At 46.0% G+C, this 25,250-nt stretch overlaps 1 protein-coding gene across 1 annotated transcript in view; it reads left to right on the top strand.

Annotated features, from left to right (window-relative positions):
* The first annotated feature begins 2,368 nt into the window (after positions 1 to 2,368).
* Positions 2,369 to 25,250, top strand: part of LOC134393471 (nesprin-2-like) — a 72,296-nt gene continuing 49,414 nt past the window's right edge. Inside the window, exon 1 of the mRNA XM_063118497.1 lies at positions 2,369 to 2,491. The gene's annotated coding sequence lies outside the window, so the exon portion shown is untranslated. The remainder of the gene's footprint in view (positions 2,492 to 25,250) is intronic.

Below are 25,250 nucleotides of genomic sequence, written 5' to 3'. Positions count from 1 at the left end.
ACGGCTGCTCTTACATCTCCTTGCTCCCTGTAGATGGGACTGTCTGAGGAATTTAGCATTAGTAAGGTGGCCACATCATGTTACCTCAGACTGGGCCTGGATCCTAGGGGGTTGTGCCAAAGGCTTCACAGAAAAGGTGGGTTTTGCAGAGGAGGGATTTGAAGGACGGAAGAGAGGTGGCGTTGCACAAGTGTTCTGGGAGGCAGTTCCAGGCCTAAGAGGCAGCAAGGGAGAAAGGGCATCGCCGTTTGAGGGAACAAATGTGCGAGCCAGTGTGGTGTAGTGGCTAAAGTGTTGGACTGGGATTCGGGAGATCCGGGTTCTAGTGCCCACTCAGCCATAGAAATCCATTGGGTGACTTTGGGCCAGTCACAGACTCCCAACCCACCTCACAGGGTTGTTGTTGTGAGGATAAAATGGAGAAGAGGAGGAGGATTATGTATGCTGCCTCGGGTTCCTTGGAGGAAAAAAGGCAGGATATAAATGGAATGAATGAATGAGGAGGGCCTTTTCTGCTGCGCCACTCCCAATTTTGGAATGAGCTCCCTAGAGAGGTTCACCTGGCACTTAAATTGTACTCTTTTCGTAGGCAAGTGAAGACCTTTCTATTTCACCAGTATTTTAGCATCCCAGCCTTTTAGCTCTATGGTTTTAAATCTGTATTTTAAATCTCTGCATTGCTGCTTGGTTTTATTCTGGTTGCACTTTTAAATTGTGGTTTTAAGCTTCCATATTTTATATTTTATGTGTATCTTGTAGTTTTAACAGTCCTGAGCTGCCCAGAGAGCTTCGGCTATTGGGAGGTATAGAAGTGAAATAATGAAATAAATAAATAAAATTACTCAAAACCTGGATGTCTCAGCCATCGCGCTACAGTTTGCACAAGCCAAAGTTCGGAAAGCCACATTTTGAGCAGAATGTTTGGAACATGCTTGAAACATGCTTTCAAGCCAATTCAAGGATGATCATTTTTGTAGTTAGCACCCAAACAACCTGTAGAATCTTGTCCTGAGACACAAGGCTCACCTTGGTGATGCAAATGAGGTTGCCACTTGCGAATGGAGGAAGCCAGGGTGCAGTCACCACCTGTATGCAGCCTAGGATTAACCTTTAAGCAATATAAGCATGTGCTTAGGGCACCAAGGGAAGGGGGGGGGCACCACAGAGTACCGGTACCATAGCTGTAGCCATCTAATTTTAAGGAATTCCAGATTAAAAATTGTTTTCAGTAATTTTTTGCATTTGCATTTCCCCCTTATAATAGTTTTATTAAAAAAATGCATAAAACAGTGATGAAAATTTGTATTTTTTCTGTTGCCCTAGTTATAAGTAATTGGCTTGCCCTATTTCTTCAATTGTAAGACGCCATCGATTGTAAGACGCACACTAATTTCAGTACCACCAACAGAAAAAAACCCACCCTAAGACACACCCGCGATTCTAAGACGCACCCCATTTTTAGAGATGTTTACATGGGGGAAAAGTGCGTCTTAGAATCGAAGAAATATATTGCTTGCTGCAATTTAGTGTTTAATTTAGTTTATATTTAATATCGTTGCGTGTTCTGGCATGGTGATGGCCTTGAAGAAAACTGAGTTTTTAAATGTCTTATTTCACCTTCAGCACTTATCGAGTCTTAATGTCTCGCCGGCTAAGCAAAGGAAGGGCCAAGGGGGCACCGTTATTGGGCTCTGCGGCCTTCATCCGGCTCTGCCTGTATGACAAGCAAAACCTAGCCACCAGGCAACATTGGGGCCACAAGTCCCATCATCCCCGTCCAACAGGCTGGCTGGAGATCATGGGGTATGTAGTCCAACACACTCCGGGTTGGGGAAAGGCTGCTAGAAAAGAGATGACCTCCTCTCTACGGCAGCTGCTGGTGCTTCGTGGGTTTTGAAATACACCCTCCACCCCCCCAGGCTCGCTGACCTCGCCCCATTGTACACAGCGGGTCTTGCTTCCGAGTAAACGTGCATCGGATCGGGCACCCGAGCTCTGCCCGGCGCCGGCAGGTGCCCCTCCTTCCGCCTCCGCTGGGCCTGGCCGCCACCAGCCACGTGCTGTTTGTTTGTTTGGCCAAGGTGGGCGGCGGAGAACTCCACGCCAGGCCGGGAGGGAAAGGAAGGGAACCTCCTTGTTCCTTCTCTCCCGGGGGCGGACTGTCGGGCCGCGGGCCAAGGCGAGGCAGGCCGCTTTGCGAGGGCTGCCTGCGACCGGAGAGCGAGCGAGAGCGGGCCGGCTCCGGGGCGGGGTCTGCGCTCCCGAGGCCGGGGCGAGCGAGTCGGAAAGGAGCGGAGCAGCGGGGAGGGAGACGGACCCAGCCGGCGGCGCGGAGCACAGCCCTCCCTCTCTCCCTCTCCTCCTTCGTCTCCTCTCTCCCTCCCCTTCCATCCCATCATCCACCGCCCCAGCTGATCCGGAGCGGCTGCACCCCCTGCAGACTTCGGGCTGGAGCGCGCGCGTAAAAAAAAAAAAAAGTGGAGGAAAAAAAGTGAGTCTGGGCGCGTAAAAGTAGCTCGCCGCGGCGCGTGGAAGTGTCAGTTTGAGCAGCTCAGCCGACGGCAGCGCAACTCCGCGATGGGATGTGTGTGCGCGCGTGTGTTGGATTGTGGCAGCGCCCCCCCCCCCCCCATCCAAGACCGCCTGAAGTTTAGAGCAGGGCAAGCGGGGGTTGGGTGGGAAATAAACAGGCTCAACTGCGATCAGCCCCCGCGTGCGCCCTTGCCAAGTTTGGGAGCAAAGCGAAAGCGGGGTTGAGAAGCGCCGTGGGGCGGATGGCGGTGGGGCTGTTTCAAGGCGGTGTTGAATTGTGCTTTATTAGGGTGATGGGGAAGCTGCTTCGCCTGGAGACGGCGGAGTGGGGCAGGGGGGAGAGAGGAAGAAAGAGCCGGGGGGGGGGGGAGGAGGAGGAGGGGGGGACGGCAAGGGATGTGCTGCTCTTGGAGAGGCGTTTCCCGAGCCGTGCGCGCCTGGGCGGGAAAGGATCAGGGAGAAAAGACACACACAGAGGAGCCATTTGTTTCAGTGGCACAACTGGGAAGGGAAAAGAAACGGAAAGTGCTGTTGGGCAGCGCTGCGCCTCTTGGGGGCTTGGAAAGTCCCTTTGCTCCCCCCCCCACTAGCCATCGGGATCGGGGCCAAGGTGGAGAGGGATTGGCTTCTCGGATGGGGTGAGACCCTGCCCTCCTTTCCCCCCTCGCCGCGTTCCTCCCCCGCGAGTCCTCTCCCCCCCCATCCCCCGCCTGGCCTTTGATTGGCTGGCGGCTCTACCTGGCGGTCTTTGTTGTCTGGAGCCGCCTTTGTTCTCCTCTAGGTGTCCGTTCCACCTTCTTCTTTTTAAACCCCGCCCCCTCCGAAAATGCCTTGCAGAACGATGGTCCTAAGATGCGCGCTTATTATATACTCGGGAATGCTTCGCAGGGAACCTGCGGAGGTTTGGGCTGCGTTGGGAGCCAAATAGCAGCAGAAGCAACGGCAAAGAATCCTGTGACGTCGGGAGGTGTTTGTTTGTCGTTTACGTCAGGAGCGTTTGTTTGTTTGCACGCAGGAGATAGGCCACTCGTGCGTGGCCAAAAAAGGAGGGAATTGCATCCCTGAAAAAGAGGACAAAAGAAGGCAGTGATTTGCATAATAGTGATTTGCATGTGTGTTAGTTGATATGTATAGATTCCAAGTTAGAAATAATTATGATAATGACAATAGAAATGCGGGACATCTCACCTTCCGGTGGAAAGATGCGACCGAGTGACCGGTGGCTCTGTATGTTCATCCTGCTGCCCCAAAGCTAACTGTTGATGGGCAGCAGTTCTAATGGTTTTGTTATTTATAAATTAGAATTGGACAGGACAGTCCTTCTAAATAGAGGACAGTCCTCAGTCAAAGAGGACACCTGGCCACTCTCTGAGACACAATCTCTAGACCAGCCTTCCTGAACCTGGTGGCCATGGTGTGAATCATAGCACAGCACGTCTGGATGGTGCCGTGTTGGGGAAGGCTGCTATCAGGTTTGGAAAGGGGGTCTCTGTGTGCTGGAGGCTGATCATATCATATTGAAATGATACACACTGTATCATTTCAATACAGTGGTTAGCTCCAGCGAAATATGGGATAGGAAGGCGTCAAAGGGTGGATTCCTCTTTTGGGAGTGGGGAGGGGAAGTGAGGAAGGAAGATTTTTGGTGTGTTTTTTACAAATTGTAAAGGTAGCGAAATATTATTGTTTCAAACTGTTAGGTACCGCCTTGATAGCTTTTTAGTAAATAAGGCGGTATATTAATTATGATAGAGGTGTACAACATTATTTATTTATTTATTTTATTACATTTATATACCGCCCCACAGCCGAAGCTCTCTGGGCGGTTTACAACAATTAAAAATAGTAAACATTAAAAGTATACAAAAATTTTAAAAACATAAAAACAGTATAAAAACAACAGTGGTATGCATGGTATGGAGAATGTGGACAGGGAGACATTTTCCTCCCTCTCTCAAAATACTAGAACCCACTGGGGTCATCCCATGAAACTGATTGCTGGGAGATCCAGGACAAATAAAAGGAAGGACTTCTTCACACAGTGCATAGTTAAATTATGGAACTCACTACCACAAGATGTAGTGATGGCCACCAATCTGGATGGCTTTAAAAGGGGGTTGGATACATTCCTGGAGGCGAAGGCTATCAATGGCTACTGGCCCTGATGGTTATGTGTGACCTCCAGTATTGGAGACAGTAAGCCTGTGTGCACCAGTTGCTGGGGAACATGGGTGGGAGGGAGCTGTTGCACCATGTCCTTCTTGTTCATCCCTGGCTGATGGCTGGTTGGCCACTGTGCGAACAGAGTGCTGGACTAGATGGACCCTTGGTCTGATCCAGCATGGTCCTTCTTATATTCTTAAGTATATTATTATTATTATTATTATTATTATTATTATTATTATTATTATTCATTATCATCATCATCAAATCATAGAAGGAGTTGGAAGGGAGCACACGGATCATCTAGTCCAACCCTCTGCCATGTGCAGGAAAACCAATAAAACCATCCATGACAGGTGGCTGTCCAGCATCTTCTTAAAAGCCTCCCGGGATGGAGAACTCACAACCTCCATAGATAGACTGTTCCACTGTTGTACAGAGCTTACTGTCAGGAAGTTTTTCCTGATATTTAATCGAAATCTAGGTAGCTGTAACTTATACCTGTTATTTCAGGTCCTGTTTTCTGTGGCAGTGGAAAATAGTTCTTGACCATCTTCTCTATGGCACCATTTTATGTACCTGAACACTGCTAAGAAGTCTCCCCTCAGTCTTCTTTTCTCCAGAATGAACATCCCACGTTCCTTCAGCCTGTCCTGATAGGGCATGTCCTCAAGTCCCTGTATTGTCTTTGCTGCCCTCCTCTGAACCTGTTCTAACCTGTCAGTGTCCTTCTGGAAATACAATGCCCAGAATCTTACACCATACTCCAGGTGTGGTCTCACTAGTGCCGAGAAGAGAGGAATAAGGACTTCACGCATCTTTGATATCATGCTTCTTCTAATGAAGCCCAGAATTGTGTTAGCCCTTCTAGCGGCTATCTCTCACTGCTGACTCACGTTCAGGTTGCTGTCAATGACCACGCCCAAATCCTTCTCCAATGTAGTGCTCCCAAGCCATGAATCCCCCCATCTTCTATGTGTACCCTACATTTTTCCTCCCTAAGTAACACCTTACATATGTAATAGGGACATTTATAATTTTGAGTAATTGAATAAACTTATACCCTGCCTTTCAGGGCAAAAACCTCACCCAGGGCAGCTTACAAAACCAAAAGCCAGATTAAAAACCAGCAGGCTCTTAACAAGCAGTGTGTATAACACATCAATAAAATGCTGAACAAAATAGAAAAGTTTTAAAGATTTGCTTCACGGCAGATGCAGATGAGGCCATATGTACTTCTCGAGGGAGAGAATCCCAAGAGAATGAAGTTGCTGATAAAATAGCTAAGAAATGCAAAATGATTTGTGAATAAAATTGCAGTCCTGGGGAGGGCATAGAATACATCTGGGTTACAGCAGGGGGTGAAGTCCTTTTCATCATAGAATACCTTTCAAGAAATAGATCATTTCAAGTGGTGTGAATTCATCTTTCATTCTGTCCCGCGGTTTCTCATTCAGATCTAGTTCCCCCCATGGGAAGATAGAGAATGTGTTAGTCTGTTGTAAGTTAAATGTAAATAATGGAGTTGGTGCTAGTGCAAAACATACCGTATGGCAGCTGAGTCTGTTCTGTACGTGCTGTTCAGAGGGTGAGATTCATCAACTAATACTCCAGTTTCACTGGATTTAGTGTAACTTAGCTAGACGGGTCGATATCCCGGGGTGATCCCTGGGATCATCCCTGTGTGTTCATATGACGCACAGGGGATCCCGGGAGCAGGGAGGGATGATCCCTTCCTTGCTCTGGGATCGCCCTCCACTTCTAGCCTGCTTTTCTGCGGTCTTTGGCTGAACATGTGGGCAGGCGTCGTGGTTCGTCCCAGTTCCTTGCAAGTAACCGCAAGGAGCCAGGAGCCAGGCATGGGCCACAGAGCACCTCAGGAGCTCTGTGCCCATCTGGGGTGGGGTGGGGGAGCAGGGATTTTTTTTTTAAAAAAAGAAGACTTACCTTCTGCGCACAAGCGCTCCTTCTTCTTTAAAAGAAAAAAATGGCTGCCACAATGTCGCGCACTGCGTGTAGACCAGTGCGACGATCTCAAGATCATAAAATCGCAAGATCGTCATTTTAAAACCCCTGGTCCAGCTGGTCTAGTGGCTGCAAATCATGAAGTTCTCAGTTTGAATCTCACCTCTGCCATGAACTCAATAGTCTAGCTGCTCTCATTCCACCTCACACCGCCATCTGCAATATGGGGATGATAGTTCTGGCCTACCTTACAAGGCTATCGTAAGAATTTCTAAGCTGATCAGCTGGCTCTGGAAATAATCATACTTAGGCTAAATGGATTGAAATCAATGGTTATGGCTGACTTGATTCACTGTTTTAAAAGTGTCTACTAAACATTGTTAAGTCTGGAACCCACCCATTGTTTTGTGAGGTGCTTTGATGCTAAATATTAGCAAAGAACTGAATCTAACAGCGTCATTCTATCAGCAGAATGGAAACTGCTGGCAGAATGGATTTCCCCTTCTACAGCCCTCTGCACACTTCCCAAATCTGCTCCAAAGGGTTGTGGAGAGGCGAGGGTGTTGCCTACTTCCTGTTGCCTACTTGCACGGCATTGGATTTAAGCCAGAGGGTGAAGACAGGTGGCACTTTTTAGAGCAGTGGCCTTCCAGACTCGCTATAGTCAATCCATGCAGCTGAGCAGCAATGCCGTATTGTAGTTAGAGGACCAAATCCCCTCTTGGCCGTGAAGGTCACTGGGTGAACTTGGACGAGGCATTCCCCCCCTCTCTCTCTCACTCCCTCCCTTTCTCTCAGCTTAACTAGGGTGACCATATGAAAAGGAGGACAGGGATCCTGTATTTTTAACAGTTGCATAGGAAAGGGAATTTCAGCAGGTGTCCTTTGTATATATGCAGAACTTATTATTATTATTATTATTATTTATTTATATAGCGCCATCAATGTACATGGTGCTGTACAGAGTAAAACAATAAAATAGCAAGACCCTGCCGTATAGGCTTACATTCTAATAAAATCATAATAAAACAATAAGGAGGGGAAGAGAATGCACCAAACAGGCACAGGGTAGAGTAAAACTTACAGTATAAAAGTCAGAACAAAATCAAGTTTTAAAAGCTTTAGGAAAAAGAAAAGTTTTTACCTGAGCTTTAAAAGCTGTGATTGAACTTGTAGTTCTCAAATGTTCTGGAAGAGCATTCCAGGTGTAAGGGGCAGCAGAAGAAAATGGACGAAGCCGAGCAAGGGAAGTAGAGACCCTTGGGCAGGTGAGAAACATGGCATCAGAGGAGCAAAATTATTCTTGTATCTGATCAAGATGGCAGGGCTCCTGCAGCTTTAACTGTTGTGATGAAGAGAGAATTTCAGCAGGTTCTGCATGCATACAAATGACACCTGCTGAAATTCCCTTTTCTATGCAACTGTTAAAACATACAGGAGCCTGGTCTTCCTTTTCATATGGTCACCCTAGCTTAACCCTACCTCACAGGGTTGCTGTGAGGATAAAAGGCTCCACCCGTTACCAGCATGTGGCCTCCAACGGAAAAAAAGTTTGCCCACCCCAACTTAGGTAAAAGCTGCAATTCTGGTGGAGTAGATCTGCTGGGTGTAAAGAACAGAGCCATTCAGCAAGAAAGCACTGTGGCTTCCCCTAAGGCAGCCTTCCTCAACCTGGGGCGCTCCAGATGTGTTGGACTACAACTCCCAGAATGCCCCAGCCAGCTCTGCTGGCTGGGGCATTCTGAGAGATACAGTCCAATACATCTGGAGCGCCCCAGGTTGAGGAAGGCTGCCCTAAGGGAAGGTGGGCAAGTTGTGGCCCTCCAGAAGTTTTGGCCTACAACTCCCATCAGCCATAGCTAGCTTAGCCATTGGGGATGGATGATCAGGCCTGTAGGCCAAAACATCTGGAGTTGCCCTCCCCTGCAGGGCTGATTGCATTTCATAGTCCCATATTGCATTTCATAGTCCCAGTATAATATTCTGCCCCAGACACATGTATTTCTGTTTGGATGAAGTCTGCTGTCATAGGTGTGCCTTCAGGTGCATTCAAGGGTGTAGCTACTTGAAAGGTGCGTAAGAAAGAGGGAGAGAAAGGAGGGGAAATTAACGGCCTAGGGACTGTTTTCCTGAATTGGAACATATGACATGTCAAGTTGAATCATAACCTCCCCCATGAGTTTGACTATTTTAGGATAAAGTATGCAAGATAATGTCATTGTTCACACGAAACACAGTGTTCATTGTGGCACAGATTCAGATGTTTAGTAAATACATCACTCGCTGTCACATGTCTCTTTGATTAATAGTTAATTATAATTGTATTATTCATATTTTCTTTCATTTTACTTTTATATTGAGTTTTGGATTCATTTACCTGACCAGTATCATAAAATACAGTACAGTGCAGAAAAGGGCAATTAAAATGATCAAGGGGCTGGAGCAACTCCCGTAGGAGGAAAAGTTTCAACATCTGGGATTGTTTAGCTTGCAGAAGAGGCGAGTAAGAGGAGACATGATAGAGGTGGACAAAATTATGCATGGTGTGGAGAATGTGGATAGAGAGAAAAATGTCTCCCTCTTTCATAATGTTAGAGCCTTGGGTCATCCCAGGAAGCTGATTGGTAGGAAATTCAGGAGAAGTCCTTTTTCACACAGCACGTAGCTGAACTATGCGATTCACTTCCACAAGATGTAGTGATGGGCTCAAATTTGGATGACTTGAAAAGGGATTATACAAATACATGGAGGATTAAACTATCCATGGCTATGTGCTATGTCCAGTATCAGAGGCAGCGCGATCAAAACGGCCCACTGAATGGGCCACATGCACTTTGTTTACCTCCTCTTTCAAAAGAGGAAGTAATGAGGGACAAATGCGCAGGCGGGGAAGCGAGTGGTTTTCCTTTGTGTGGGTTTATAATGTGCTTTGCTGCCTCAGTAGTTATCAGCGTTTTTTGTATGCGTTCATGGTGTGACTCCACTAGGATGATGAAACAGAGTTGAAAAAGCTTTGGAGTGAAAAGGGGAAAACGAAGACAGGTTGGTGCTTTGATGATGTGAACCGCCCAGAGAGCTCCGGCTATTGGGCGGTATAGAAATGTAATAAATAAATGATGTCTTAGAGCAGGAGTGCAGAATCTGCAGCCCGGGGGCTTCATGCTTCCTTCCCCCAAGTCCTTAAGTGTCCCCCCCAGAATGCCTTGACGCACCCCCACGCCTGCCAAATTCCCTCCTCCAGCAATCCTGATTCAGATTGCTAAGATACGTGAGTCTGTATATGTGTGTATGTATTTTTGGGTGCATGCATATGCCGTCTAGCCCCCTAAGCCTGTATCCCAGATGGCCTTGGGGCCGAAAAGGTTGGGCACCCCTGTCTTTGAGGGAAAAGCTTCTCCTGAAAAGCAATCTGCATTTATGGGGGAGAGCGTTCTGGGAGAAGGATCATGGCTGAGTGGTAGAACACCCACTTTGCATGCAGAAACTCCCAGCTTCAATTCCTGGAGCTGGTATAAGGCAGCTTCCTGTGTCCATCGGGCTGAGGAAGGCACGGGAGCAGGGGCACTGAAAGTATTGGCAACCCTGTTTGAATTTGGAGGAAGTTCTTCATTTGACTTTAGCATCTGCTCTGCCAATTCCGTAATGTTTTATTATGGTTTTATTAGAATGTAAGCCTATGCGGCAGGGTCTTGCTATTTACTGTTTTACTCTGTACAGCACCATGTACATTGATGGTGCTATATAAATTAATAATAATAATAATAATAATAATAATAATAATAATAATAATGTATAGGGCGCCTTCTTCTTCTTTAGCTTCTGCTCTGCCTATTCTGTAATGTATAGGCTGTCTTCTCCTTGCTTCAGAGTTGCCATGTTTCTGTAGAAATGTGTTGTGGTCTCCTGCACTCTTTCTCCTCCCATCTCATGCAGCATTAGGGATGTACTGCAGCATTGAGCAGGGGGTTGGATTCAATGGCCTTGTAGGCCCCTTCCAGCTCTACTTTTCTATGATTCTTGCCTGCTCCCTCTTCCTCCTATTGTGCACCAGTTTTCCACCCTCATGACCATGCTTTCCTGTAACTATAGCTTAGCGTTGCATCTCAGTCAAGACTATCTACATCTTGAGCTAACCAAGATTGCCCCCAAACCTGGATTTGAAATTGTGGTTTGCAAACCATGCTTTCAGGCAATCCTAGTTAAAGCTAATCATCATTAGCCCCGATGCAGATGTTAGGGTGACCATATGAAAAGGAGGACAGGGCTCCTGTATCTTTAACAGTTGTATTGAAAAGGAAATTTCAGCAGGTGTCATTTGTATATATGGGGAATCTGGGGAATTTCTTCTTCATCACACCAGTTAAAGCTGCAGGTGCCCTGTCCTCTTTTAAATCTGGTCACTCTAGTATAGCTCCTGCACCTTTAACTGTAGTGATGAAGAGGGAATTTCACCAAATTTTCCATATGTACAAACGACACCTGCTGAAATTCCCTTTTCTATGCAACTGTTAAAGATACAGGAGCCCTGTCCTCCTCACTATATGGTCACCCTAGATCACTGCATTGGCTAGGGTGACCATATTGAAAAGAGGACAGGGTTCCTGTATCTTTAACAGTTGCATAGAAAAGGGAATTTCAGCAGGTGTCATTTGTATGCATGCAGCACCTGGTGAAATTCAGTAGGTGACATTTGTATATATGGAGAACCTGGTAAAATGTCCTCTTCATCACAACAGTTAAAGCTGCAGGTGCCCTGCCCTCTTTTAAATCTGGTCACTCTAGTATAGCTCCTGCACCTTTAACTGTAATGATGAAGAGGGAATTTCACCAAATTTTCCATATATACAAATGACACCTGCTGAAATTCCCTTTTCTATGCAACTGTTAAAGATACAGGAGCCCTGTCCTCCTTTTCATAGGGTCACCCTAGCAGATGTGGCATTATCCCAGCCTTCCTGAACATCTGGTGCCCTCCTGATGTTTTAGAGAACAATTCCTGTAATCCCTGACCATTGGCTGTGCTGGCTCAGGCTGATGGGGGTTGTAGTCCAAAACATCTGGGGAGCCCCAAGTTAGGGAAGGCTGCATTAAGCTGTGGTTACAGCAAACCATGGAAGAGGCAGAGCATTTGCGTGCCAGATGAAAGGAAGCTGCAGGCAGGTGGAGACTCACAAATTTTCAGCACATTCCTGATTTTCATACCATCGTTTGAAGCAATAGTGGGCAATGTGCCCCCATCTGGTTTTTTTGGCCTACAATTCCCATCAGCCCTGGCCAGCATAGCCAGTGGTGAGGTATGATTGGAGTTGTAGGCCAAAGCATGGTTTGCAGATTAGGCATGTTACATCTGAACTGGAAGGGTTTTCAAATGCAGGCACAGTGCAGCAATTCAAGAAGCAGAACATTGTTGGATAATCACCCAAGGATCTCAAAATGTTTTCTGTCTCTAGCCTTTGGCATCAATGTTTCAAAACAGAAGGCTATCAATGGCTACTAGCCCTGGCGGTTGTGTGCTATCTCCAGTATTTGAGGCAGTAAGCCTGTGTGCACCAGTTGATGGGGAACATGGGTGGGAGGGTGCTGTTGCACCATGTCCTGCTTGTTCATCCCTGGCCAATTGGCCACTGTGTGAACAGAGTGCTGGACTAGATGGACCCTCGGTCTGATCCAGCATGGCACCTTCCTTTCCCATCGCCCGTCAACTCAGAACTTTATGTTCTTCTTGCACTTGTTACTATGTTATAATATATGTAGCGGTACAGCTACGCTGAGGATGAGCCCTTAATTTAAATAATGTCAAATGGATGTTTGTTAGAAATTCATAGGAATCTTTAAAATGCCTTAATGAAGAATTCCACTAGCAGCTCTGAATGAGCTGCTTGCCTGGGCATGAGCTGAATGAGAAGGAGAAATCAGAAGAAACCCCAAACCTGTCCGAACAGCATTAAATGCAATGAGCAAAATTCTTTTGAGATGATTCCTAAAATTCACAGCTGTACTGCCTCTCACCCTGTATTATAAACTCTTTTCCTCCCTACCTCCCCATTGGCTATGGTTGCCAATCCGTGTTTTTATTGACATGCAGATGCTTAGCAGCCAAGTACTGATAGGGTGATATCACATCAGTCTGCAGTTAAAGGCTCAGGAACAAGGAGATTGCCAACTCTTCCGTGGACCTCTGTAGCTGCGTATCTCCCTTCTGTGAAAAGCTTCAGCTGCTGGTTTCTGCAGATCAAGCTGTTGTTGAAAGGTGCTGGAGCAGGCCAGGTAGTGTTCTGGGGTCAGTTGGCTCCCTAGTTTTCTCTATTGCTGTGAAAAACTTTGCTAGCAGAATTCTGCAGATGGAGCAGGGTTTTTTTAAAAGCAACAGGAGGAGCACAGGCTGGTCAGTTGGTTGTGCAAAAGGCATTGCAAAAAGAAAAAAAGAAAAAAAGGGAATCCATACCTCCTAAGAACCAGTGTGGTGTAGTTGTTAACGTGTTGGACTGGGACTTGGGAGATCCAGGTACTAGCTCACTGGGGCCTTTGCTAGATGAGGGGTTATCCCGGGATGATACCTGGGATCGCCCCTGTGCGTCCAGATGACACACAAGGGATCCCAGGCTCAGGCAGGGATCAACCCTCCCTGGCCCCGGGATAATGGGCACCACTTTGGGCCAGGTTTTCTCAGCCCGAGACCACGAGCGTGTGACCCATTGAAGCGGCTTTTCCCCAGCTTTGCGTGATTACTCGCGCATAGCCAGGAGCCACGCACGGGGCGTAGCACTTCCCGGGAGTGCTGCGCCCATCGAGGGCAGGGTGGGGGGAGCGGGGAAAGTTTTTTTTCCAGCACGCAAATGCTCTGCCTCTTCCATGGTTTGCTGTAACCACAGCTTAATGCAGCCTTCCCTAACTTGGGGCTCCCCAGATGTTTTGGACTACAACCCCCATCAGCCTGAGCCAGCACAGCCAATGGTCAGGGATTACAGGAATTGTTCTCTAAAACATCAGGAGGGCACCAGATGTTCAGGAAGGCTGGTATAATGCCACATCTGCTAGGGTGACCCTATGAAAAGGAGGACAGGGCTCCTGTATCTTTAACAGTTGCATAGAAAAGGGAATTTCAGCAGGTGTCATTTGTATATATGGAAAATTTGGTGAAATTCCCTCTTCATCATTACAGTTAAAGGTGCAGGAGCTATACTAGAGTGACCAGATTTAAAAGAGGGCAGGGCACCTGCAGCTTTAACTGTTGTGATGAACTCTTAAAGATACTGGAGCCCTGTCCTCCTTTCCATATTGTCACCCTAGTTATTGACAGTCTAATCTCAGGCAAATACAGTGACAAAGTCCTGCATTGTTGTTCCAGGACGAAGGTTAGGGTGTGGGGAGAAAGGAAGAAAGAGAGATAAAGAATGTATGAAAAATGAAAATTATCAGGAAGTTCCAGTGGCACCTGCCAATGACATTCAGGGTTTAAACCACAGGAGACAAAAGAAATACATGCCTGATCCATTGTTCCTTGAAATTGGCGATACGTCCTTTTGCTTCAGCTTCTTATTGCCTGAATAAATAAAATAAATGAATGGGTTCATTGTGAAAGGAGAGGTGTGTGTGGATTGCAGGTTAATGAGCAGCAGGACTTTACCTTGGTCTGAGATTCCTTAGGGCAGTAATGGCTTACTCGTGTGCCATAGGAAATAAATTTAGGGTGCAATCCTATGCATGTTTAAGACAGAAAAAACGCCTACAGCTCTCCGTAGCCAGCCATGCTAGTTGGGCCATGCTGGGAGTTATAGGATTTTTTTCTGTCTAAACATGCGTAGGATTGAAACTTTAATTATGAGAATTGAAGGCTGTGGGGAGCACAAAGGAGCTGCCCACTGTATAATTGCATGAGTTACTGCTCTGGTCATGCCTGTTTCCAGTTCACACAGAGGTGCAATGGGCAGACTCTTCCATGGTTGGATAATTCCATTGAGTCTCTGCAGCACGTGCAGCTGGATCATTCAATCACACCCAGGGCAGAGACTGCAGTAGAATTATCCACTCCTGGAGGAGGTTTGACATTTCAAGAAGATCAGGTATGTTCTCAGGGCATCGCCTGTTCCTTTTTCGTAAGAATATAAGAAGAGTTGTGCTGGATCAAACCAAAGGTCCATCTCGTCCAGCATTCTGTTCACACAGTGGCCGACCAACTTCCTGTGGAAAGGCCACAAGCAGGACATGGATGCAATAGCACTCTCCCATCCATGGAAACATAGAATAGTAGAGTTGGAAGGGGCCTGTAAGGCCATCGAGTCCAACCCCCTGCTCAATGCAGGAATCCACCCTAAAGCATCCCTGACAGATGGTTGTCCAGCTACCTCTTGAAGTGTGGGAGAGCCCACAACCTTCCTAGGTAACTGGTTCCATTGTCATACTGTTCTAACAGTCAGGAAGTTTTTCCTGATGTCCATGTTCCCCAAAAACTGGTATGGAGAGGACACTGCCTCTGATACTGGAGGTAGAGTGACCATATGGAAAGGAGGACAGGGCTCCTGTATCTTTTAACAGTTCAACAGAAAAAGGAATTTCAGCAAGTGTCATTTGTATGCATGCAGCATCTGGTGAAATTCCCTCTACATCAAAACAGTTAAAGCTGCAGGAGCCCTGCCCTCTTGATCAGATACAAAAGCTGGAAGGGCTCCTGCTTTAACTTTTCTATACAACTGTTAAAGACGCAGGAGCCCTATCCTCCTTTTCATATGATCACCCTACTGGCCATCATGAGTAGTAGCCATCAGTAATGGTACTAAGGCTCAACTTCAGGGCTGAAGTGACTCCCTTGTTCCAATACAATTTTTGAGAGACCTGTAGCAAAACACAGATCCTCCCCTGACCTTTACTTTTACTGGTGTGGACCGGGAAGATTGAAAGCTTCCAGTTTTGGTTTGAAACAAACAGTTTCCCATTACTTTCGAACTCCTGGCTCAATCCCCAGGCCTCCTGGCTCCCATTCAACAGCCAGCAAAGGCTCAGTCGTGGCCATGGGTCACAAATTGTGCAGAGTTGGCTTAACGTGAAATCTTCTGTCTTCAGCAATCATCTTCTTCTTTCATTCTCCTCTTGCCTCCTTTCCTTCGCTCCATCTGCTTTTCACTGAGCACGGAACGAGGATGGGCTGGAATGAAGTAGACGTTGGCTGTGTGTTGAAAGCAAAACCTGCAAAAGTTTCTGATTTATACGTTGACGACATTCGCTCCCCTTTTGCGCCACTTGCGGTCTCTTCTTCCCTTAATGCCAAACAGACTACAGACATTTAGGGGCGGCGCAGGGAAGGATATGATGCTGTAGTGCAGCTTGCTGGGTTTCACTCCCCGCTTTAAAACCTCTTTATGGATTCAAGCATTTCTCATTCAGTCTAATATATTCCAGTGGATTCTCATTTGCAGGATGAGCTTCCTAGGAGATACTTGTGCGTGGAGAAACCCATTATTCTAGCATTTGGGAGAGGGTGGGGGTCAGGCCTTTATTAAGTTGGTGCACGGAGGATTTAGACTGTCATTTTTCCTCTTGTAAGAGTTCCAGCTCCTCGCTAGCATGTCTAACGGAGAAAGGAAACAAAACAACTCTATCCATCACAATTTCTGCCGGAGGACCGACCCAAGCGGTCCCCCATCTTTGCAGAAAATCAGCCCCACCCCTAGGAACATGGGGACTTCGGGGCTTAGGGGTCACCAATTACTTGACGGTTTTCCAGCTTTTGTGCAATTTTTTCACCGCATTCTAAAAAGTTGAAGTGCGTCTCCTAAGGCTTCGTTACTGGCAGTAAGACCGTTGTGCTAAAATATGTGGGTGTTTTAAGTGTTTTGGTCTCATCCCTGGCTCCGTTGCATTTGGCCCTGCTTCTCCAAATGGTATTCAGCCCTTGGACTGAAAGTGGTTCAACACCACTGGTTTACACCCCTGGTTTACACAGGAGTCTATGGGCCTGTTCAGATGACATGCTAAGCCATGGTTAGGCCACGAATCCTTTTGCAGCAAGTGGTTAGTAAACGTGTTTAAACCATGGTTATGAAGCCACCAAGGTTAGGAATGGTTCACCACACTTCTCTAGTTTCCTCCCATCCTGCCTGCCCACATCACAAAATTTTAAATTTTGTATACTTGTTTCTATCTCAATTTTAGAATTTCTGTAAACCGCCCAGAGAGCCCTGGCTATGGGAGCGGTATATAAGTGCAATAAATAAATAAATAAATAAATAAATAAATAAAATCACATCACCCCCATTCTCTCCTCTCCAAGATAGCTTTTATGAGCTTGTAGAGGCAGCTGGCTTGGTTGTCTTACACCAGGGAGGAGGGGTAAAGGGTGGGGAGTTCGGACTCCCTGGTCCAAAGTCTGGGCGCATTCTCTACCTTCGGATCCAGAAATCCGAATTATCTTGTGCCCCCACCCCCCAACGCTGTCTAGGGGCAATAGGATTGCTCTCCCCATGTATTATTATTGTGGCTGTTGTTATTATTGTTACACCATCAATGTGTGGAATAAGGTAGAAGAAGAGAGGTCCCTGCCCCAAGGGGCTTGCAATCTAAAATTCAACGCAGGGGAGGGGGAGGCAGCAGAGGAAAGGTCAGGAAATGAAGGCAGGAGTTTGCAGGGGGAGAATATATTTTTTGTTTATTGAATTTATTGAAGGCAAATCTCGCTAGGCGTTTTACACTTGAAAACATAAAATCAATAACAACAATAATAGGAATAAAATCACAATAAAATCAACAATTTAAAACTAATTTATGTGCCGACAACATAGTTTCAGGTATAAGAGGAAAAACGTATTGCAGATAAGGGCACAATCCTATGCATGTTTAGCTATGCTCGCTGGGAGTCCTACTGAGAGTTGTAGGCCTTTTTTGTGTCTAAACATGCATAAGATTGCGCCCTAAAATGACTTTTCACAGAACAATCCTATATGTTCTCAAAGGATGATACAAATTGCCACACCAAGGTCAAAGACAAATCTACAACCTTGGGGTGAGAATCTGACTGTGAATTCTTCTGTCCCTTACTCCCTTGCATGTACTGCGGACAGCATCATGGTGGCTTATTTTTCGAGGACTCAATATTGTCCTCACACGAGGTCAGAGAGGGAGAGATGTGGGTGGAATGGTGAGAGGGCCGGGGAGGAGGAGGGTCTTGGATCTGCTCAGTCCAAGAACCTCACTGTTGCCGTTCCCATCCACTGGAAGGTAAGTCAGCTAGATGGGCTGAGAGTTCAGACTAGCTGAAAATGGTTAAAATGGAGGCTGGAGAGCCTATAAAAGCCTCCCACCTTGCCTGGATCTTGCCAGCAGGGCTTTGGATAGAGATCAGAACCCTCATTGTACTTTAAAAGAATTTAAAAGCCTGGGAGAATAAGGAAGTCTTCGCCTGGTGCCGGAAAGATAGCAGCATGGGCACCAGGTGAGCTTCCCTTGGGAGAGATGGGGAGCCACCACCGAAAAAGCCCTCTCTGTTGTTTCACCCTCTGAGCATCAGAATGTGACAGTATTTGAAAAAAAGCGTATGTAGATGACCTAAAAGTACAGGCAGCTATGTATGGGAGAAGGTGTTCCATCAGGTACAATTATACAATTATTTCAATTACATGTGGTTAGGCTTAATTACAGTAGGACACTGTAGTCTATTTTATTTGAGTACATTTAAATCCTTCCGTTCTTCCAGTTGAGGCTGTGTACATATGGTTCCCACATGGTCTCCTTTCCGGACTCAGACCAATTTAGCATCAATAAGGTGGCCGCATCCCGTTTCCTCAGACTGGGCCTGGATCCTAGGGGGTTGTTCCAAAGGCTTCACAGAAAAGGTGGGTTTTGCAGAGGAGGGATTTGAAGGATGGAAGAGAGGTGGCTTTGCACAAGTGGAAGCAGTTCCAGGCCTAAGAGGCAGCAAGGGAGAAAGGGCATTGCCGTTTGAGGGAGCAAATGTGCGAGCCAGTGTGGTGTAGTGGCTAGAGTGTCGGCCTGAAATTCAGGACATCCGGGTTCTAGTCCCCACTAGGAAGCTCACTGGGTGACTTTGGGACAGTCACAGACTCTTAGCCCAGCCTACCTCACAGGGTTGTTGCTGTGAGGATAAAATAGAGAGGAGGAGGATTAGGTACGCTGCCTTAGGTTCCTTGAAGGAAAAAAGGCAGGATATAAATGTAGTAAATAAATTTGTTGGGCTGATAATTTTGAGCGTTCAGAGGTCTTCACATATCTGGGTGGTTTGTTTTCAGACTCTGTTCCAGAGGGCCTTGAGAGTTCCTCAGAAGCATGTTTGAGGTTCCACAGGGACAAAATCAGTCTTGGTGGACAAGCTTCCATGAGAGAGGGCTTATTTCCCCACAATGGCCAAGTGAACAGGAGTGGTGGGTGTGTTGTTGGGTAAACTCTCATTTCGTGTTGGGCAGCAGCGAGGCCCGTGTTGGAGTGAAAATTACCACACACCCCATCAGGGGAGGGAGAGCATTTTAGCAATTTGGGGGAAATGTATTCAGGATTGGTCAGCAGTGGCAGTGGTTTCTTATCATTCACGATGTTGGTGTTGGAGCAAGGCTGCCTGGCTGTCTGCCATGCTTTTTCCCCACAATGCCCCACAGAGTTGTTGCGAGAAGGAAACATGGCAACTTCCAGTAGCAACAAAAAAGTTTAAAAATAAAATGTACTATCACCACTGCCGCTCCTAACCAATAAGCGCTCCGCTGAAAAACTTGAATAAATTCTTCCCTCAGATCTCACCTCAGATTTTGACACACACACACACACTTTCCCACACACAATTTCAAGCAGGAAGTTCTCAAGTGAGAACTTTCTGCTCTGGTTCATTGATAGGTCTGGTGAGTTTCCTTCATGAACTGGGCACATTATAAAACCGCCTTCCCCAACCTGGTGGACCCCAGATGTCTTGGACTACACCTCCTGTCATCCCCAAACAGTTTGGCAGCAATGAAGTGGAATGTATTCCCTGAAAGTAGAAGGTTAGAAAATCACTGACGTAGGGTGGCCGTATGGAAAGGAGGACTGGGGCTCCTGTGTCTTTAACAGTTGTATTGAAAAGTAGTATCCAGTGAAAGTAGTACCCTGTTCCTCTTCACCCCCGCCAGGAAATGCCACTTATTTATTTATTTTTATTTATTTATTTCATTTTTATACTGCCCAATAGCTGAAGCTCTCTGGGCGGTTCACTTCTCTTTATTCTTATCTCTAGGTCCTCCCCAGCCCTGCTCCAACAACCAGTACTTCCTATTTTCCCAGTATTTTAGCAGTTTACTCTCCTAGTCTTTTAACTCTACTGTTTTAAATCCACATTTTAAATCTGTATTTTAAATCTCTGCATAGCTGCTTGGTTTTATTCTGGTTGTACTTTTGTATTGCGGTTTTATATTGCGGTTTTAAGCTTTTATGTTATATTGATGGTGTACTTATGGTTTTAATTTTTGTGAACCGCCCAGAGAACTTCGGCTATTGGGTGGCATAGAAATGCAATGCAGTGCAATAAATAAATAATAAAACCAGACAAGAAAAACACACACCAGGTAATTAGAAATGCACTTTTATTTTGCTCCTTGTGTTTTCGAAGAGAGGAAGGTATTCTCTTATGGAACGGTCAGCACAGAGTTGATGCATGATGTATTCTTAATAAAAAGGCAGCAGGCACATTTCTTCGAACTGGGCTGGATTTCTGCGTTTCGCCTTGCTTGTCAACCTGCCAAGGAAAGATGACTCCAACTGCAGCCTTCTCCTCCTTCCTGTCTTGGTAATTAACCCTGGTTACCGAGGGGTGTGTGTGTGTGTACAAAACTGACCAAGCCATTGTTTGTGCATTGGAGGAAACTTCTGTGATTGCAAAGCGGGGAGTTTCCATGACAAGAGGGGAGGAGAGCCAAGCTGGACATTTCAACTGGCTGGAGTCCCCCCAGCTGTTTTTCCTTAGTCAGCTTTATTTTATTTTAATTTATTTTATGAACCGTATTTATAGGCAGTATTTATCTAAAGTGACCAAACGCCATGCTGTTCTCCTGGGAACATCTATTGCTGCATCTCCCATGATTGTACCCTTTCCCCCCCTTTCATCTTTTGAAATGGGAATTAATATTTATATGCAGTTTAATTGCTTTGTTTTTGGCTTTTCAAACTAATTTTTTTAAAAATAAAACCAGTTGGAAGCTCAACCTGTATTTTATTGCATTAGTAGCAAAAATCTGCTGTTATGATGGGTGGGATATGTTATTTTGCAAGCAGCTCTGGCATCTATTCCATGGAATCTACCCCCCATCGTTCTTTCTTCTTGAATATATTAGTGTTATTGGGTTTAATCAATTAATCAGTTAGAATTCAGCCTTCCCCAACGTAGGTTCCACTAGATGTTTTAAACTATGGCCTTGTCTACACCAGCTATTTATTCCTGAATATTATTATTATTATTATTATTATTTATTTATTTATATAGCACCATCAATGTACATATCACAGTGGTCCCTACCGGGCCACATAACATTCACTTTCTCCCGCGGTGATCTTGGATCTATCCCTAAGTTATTCAGGAATATCCCTGACTGCTTTTGTCACTTTTTTCCGCCTCTCTTGCTATGATCCCGAAGTCCGCGGCTGGTGTGACCCCCTTTTGCGAAGCTGTTGCTGTTCAGAGTGAGCTCCTAGCACAGCAAACAGCCAGTTCGCTATCAGGGGCGTGTGCATGGGCATTGGTGTGTTTCATTGCCGAGTGTTTGGTTTTTTTAAACACAAAAACATTGATGCGCAGGAGCGCATCTTCGACACAGTACCTATCTCCCCTGCATTGCTGTGTGTCTCTGTGCTGTTGCACATCTCGGAGCAGTTATCAAAAAAAATATTCCGTGCCCCGTACCCATCTGTCCAGTCCTGCCCACTTCTCCCTATACCCATTCAGAACCGCTGTCACGGGGCACAGGTCCTCCCGCAATGGCTCCCCTTTACTTGCAGGAAATCTCTCTCGTGTGTGCCCCATGAGTGGCGATCCCGGAAGTGGGAAACCTTGCAATTATTCTTCCTCCGTTGTGAAAGTGCTGTAGGTGTAGATTAGCCCCCTAACTCATCAGCCCCAACCAATGGTGAAGGATAATGGGAGCTGGAGTACAACAATATCTGGAAGGAACCACCTTGGGGTAGGCTGGGATAGATGAAATGCTAAAGCCTTTGATTGGCTAAAACAGGCAGCAGTGTAAACATGCACACACATCCTGGAGTATCCAGTTCAGTGAAGGCCAAGACACCCAGTATCTGGGATGGTGAGCGGGCTGTGCCTGGGCCACAATTGTTCCCAAGTGCATTGCTCCTACTCATAGGAGAATAATGGTCATTTTTTATTTTTTATTTTTGCTTTACTGAGAAAAAGTAGAACAGAAGAAGCTTCATGCCAGGTCGGACAATTGGATCTAGTTAGCTCAGTACTGTCAAGACTGTGGCGGGAGTTTGGGGCTTTAATCGCGAAAGATGGGTGTTAAATTCCTGGAGTTAGCAGTGGATCTACACTACTGCTTTATAACGGTTTATAATGGCATTGACAGCTGTTGGGACTATTGACACATTCCATGTACTGTTTTCAAACTGCTTTCAAAGTGTTATATGCTGCTTGGTGTAGATCTGGCCAGGACCTATATAAATAAGATTACTAATGACATGATGATTTGGCTGTAAGCAAAAGGTTTCTGCTCTGGGATCTTCCGGTGTTTTTATTTTCAGGACCAGCAAAGACCATGCATCCCCCCCCTCCCGTGGGTTTTCCAGCCGCCGGTCTATTTATAAAACAGTGGCAGGCTTCCAAACAAAACATAAGGAGATACAAAGGCGCTCTCTCGCTTTTTGGAATCAACAGAATCTTGCTCTTTTCATGTTTGCTTTAGAAATCAATATTTCTTCCCATGTAACAAACACAGGTAATCTTCCGGTTGCATTTACTACGCCACAAACACATCTGCCTATACCCCAGTGATTTTTCTTTTGTTTTAAAGGTCACTGCCATGGTTTCTTATTTTAAACTGGGTTAATGCCAAATATTTCAAACAGTGTTCGCACAGTTCCCCCCCCCCCCCCATCCACCCCTGGACTAAACGTGGACACACATCTCACTCAGAAAGATTGCCTGCCTGCCAGCCAACTAAAGCGGTGAGAATCTCAGACTAGGGCTGGGAAGACCCAAATTCAAATCCCCATGCAGCTAGTTCAATCTCACGGAGTGTCCTTGGTCACTCTCAACTTGACCTACTTTGCAGGATTGTTGTGAGGACAAAATAGGTGGAGGGGAAGAGCCATCCATGTTGCCTTAAGTGTGAGAGCCAGTGTGGTGTAGTGGCTAAAGTGTTGGCCTGGGAGTCGGGAGATCTGGGTTCTAGTCCCCACTCAGCCATGGAAACCCACTGGGTGACTTTGGGCCAGTCACAGACTCTCAGCCCAACCTACCTCACAGGGTTGTTGTTGTGAGGATAACACGGAGAAGAGGAGGAAGATTATGTATGCTGCCTTGGGTTCCTTGGAGGAAAAAAGGCAGGATATAAATGTAATAAATAAAGTGCCTTGGAGGAAAGGCAGAATAAAAATGTCATATCTACCTGGGTTGTACCCCACTCTATTCTTCAATGTATAGATAAGGTCTAATAGCTAGTCTATCAAAATGACATGGTGTCGTTTTGCCTGAACTCTGCTATTCTACTACGATGGAGTGACTTTCATGTTTAAATGCTTGTTCATGAAAATAAACTCCTTGCACGTAGCTAACCAGCAAGTTGAGAAGGGTTATAGGCTAGCCTTCTCTCTGACATGCTACTATTCTGTGTACAGGGAGTGTTTAAAAGATGGCGACGCATTCAAATATGCAAGCTCATGTCTGAATGATGTGGTACAGTCCTGAAAAAAGAGTAGCATGTGATTTTGTTGCATGTGTAGATTGGATTTAAGGTTATAATAGAATAAGGAGAAATAGTTCTGCATAAGTATTGCAACTTGATACTACCAACTCTACTTTCAGCGTGTCTGAAAATAATCCAGACAAGCTTCAGTATTAGAAATGAAACTGGAATCCAGCAGTACCAGGCCCTTAACAAATCTGCCATTTTAACTGTGGGAAGTTCCCTCCATCTAGGCTTCTGTCCTGATTCATAACAGTGCGTTGCTGGGAATGTCCTTTTGCTTACATAGAAAGGTCTGGCCATACAGGGAATAAAAAAGATTCAGAATTCTTAGTTGGATCATAAATACATAATCTCGGCAGCCACATAGAAGAGGCGCCTCAGTAGATATTACTGCGGTTGCTTTCCAGCCCCATTAATATTGTAGAACCAAGGCAGTGTGCTTCAGAGGACAAGCTGGCCTCCAAGCCAATCCACAGCATCTGAATTCAGTTTCCATCTCTGCCAGGGATGAAGGGCCAGTCTGGGCATTGCCAGTTCCCTGTGACAAACTGCTTCCTCATGTGGTCTCTCAATCTGATCACAAGAAGTGTTGTGGGGACAGCTTCTTCAGCATTACAGCTCCCTCCAGGAATTTCATAGAATCATAGAATAGTAGAGTTGGAAGGGGCCTATAAGGCCATCAAGTCCAACCCCCTGCTCAATGCAGGAATCCACCTTAAAGCATCCCTGACAGATGGTTGTCCAGCTGCCTCTTGAAGATCTCTAGTGTGGGAGAGCCCACGATCTCCCTAAGTAACTGGTTCTATTGTTGTACTGCTCTAACAGTCAGGAAGTTTTTCCTGATCTCCAGCCGGAATCTGGCTTCCTGTAACTTGAGCCCATGTTTCTGTGTCCTGCACCCTGGGAGGATCGAGAAGAGATCCTGGCCCTCCTCTGTGTGACAACCTTTCAAGTATTTGAAGAGTGCTATCATGTCTCCCCTCAATTTAAGAGTGCAAGAAGGGTTCTGCTACATTAGACTGAAGTTCTATCTATGCTTGACTGATTACAGCAGGGGTGTTCAACCTCAGGCCCGTGGGCCAAATGTGGCCTGTCTCGGGTCTTAATCCGGCCCTCCGGAAGTTCCCTAGATGGCCTCACCCTCGTCCCCCTGACTGCTTATTGGTGGTTCCCAGGCGTTTCTGTGGTTTCTCCCATTCTAATAAGTTGAAATGCCTTTCCTAAGGTTTGATTGATTACTGGTAGTAAGGGCTTTAAGCTAAAATAGGCTGGCTAAAATAGTCCGCCCATCACTGGAATGTGACTCCCAAGAGCTTCTCTGAAATTGAATTTGGTCCTTGGGATAAAAGAGGTTCTGCACCCCTGATTCTAAGTCCAGTACCCTGTTTCCCAAATTGTCCAACCAGATGCTTCCTGTAAACCCACAACTGTGACATAAAGACAAGACCCATCTCCTAGTGTTGCTTCCCGTCAATACCAAGATTCCCTCTAGCCATTCTGTGGACCCTGTGGAGTTGAAGTGCAGGATGCTAATCTATGAGGAAGGAAAACATATAATCGTGTCTTAATATCCATGGAAAGAACAGTTCTCCCTTTAAAGCCATCTAAGACCCTAATGACACATGTTAATTCCATTGTGTATTGCCGCCCCTCTGCTTGCTTTTTTTTTTTTTTTACTTACAAGTAAGTGCACTATCTGGA

Source organism: Elgaria multicarinata, chromosome 2, assembly GCF_023053635.1.
Source record: "Elgaria multicarinata webbii isolate HBS135686 ecotype San Diego chromosome 2, rElgMul1.1.pri, whole genome shotgun sequence".
NCBI classification, from domain to species: domain Eukaryota; kingdom Metazoa; phylum Chordata; class Lepidosauria; order Squamata; family Anguidae; genus Elgaria; species Elgaria multicarinata.
Note: the sequence above shows the minus strand (reverse complement) of the source record. Positions and strands in the feature narration are given on the sequence as shown.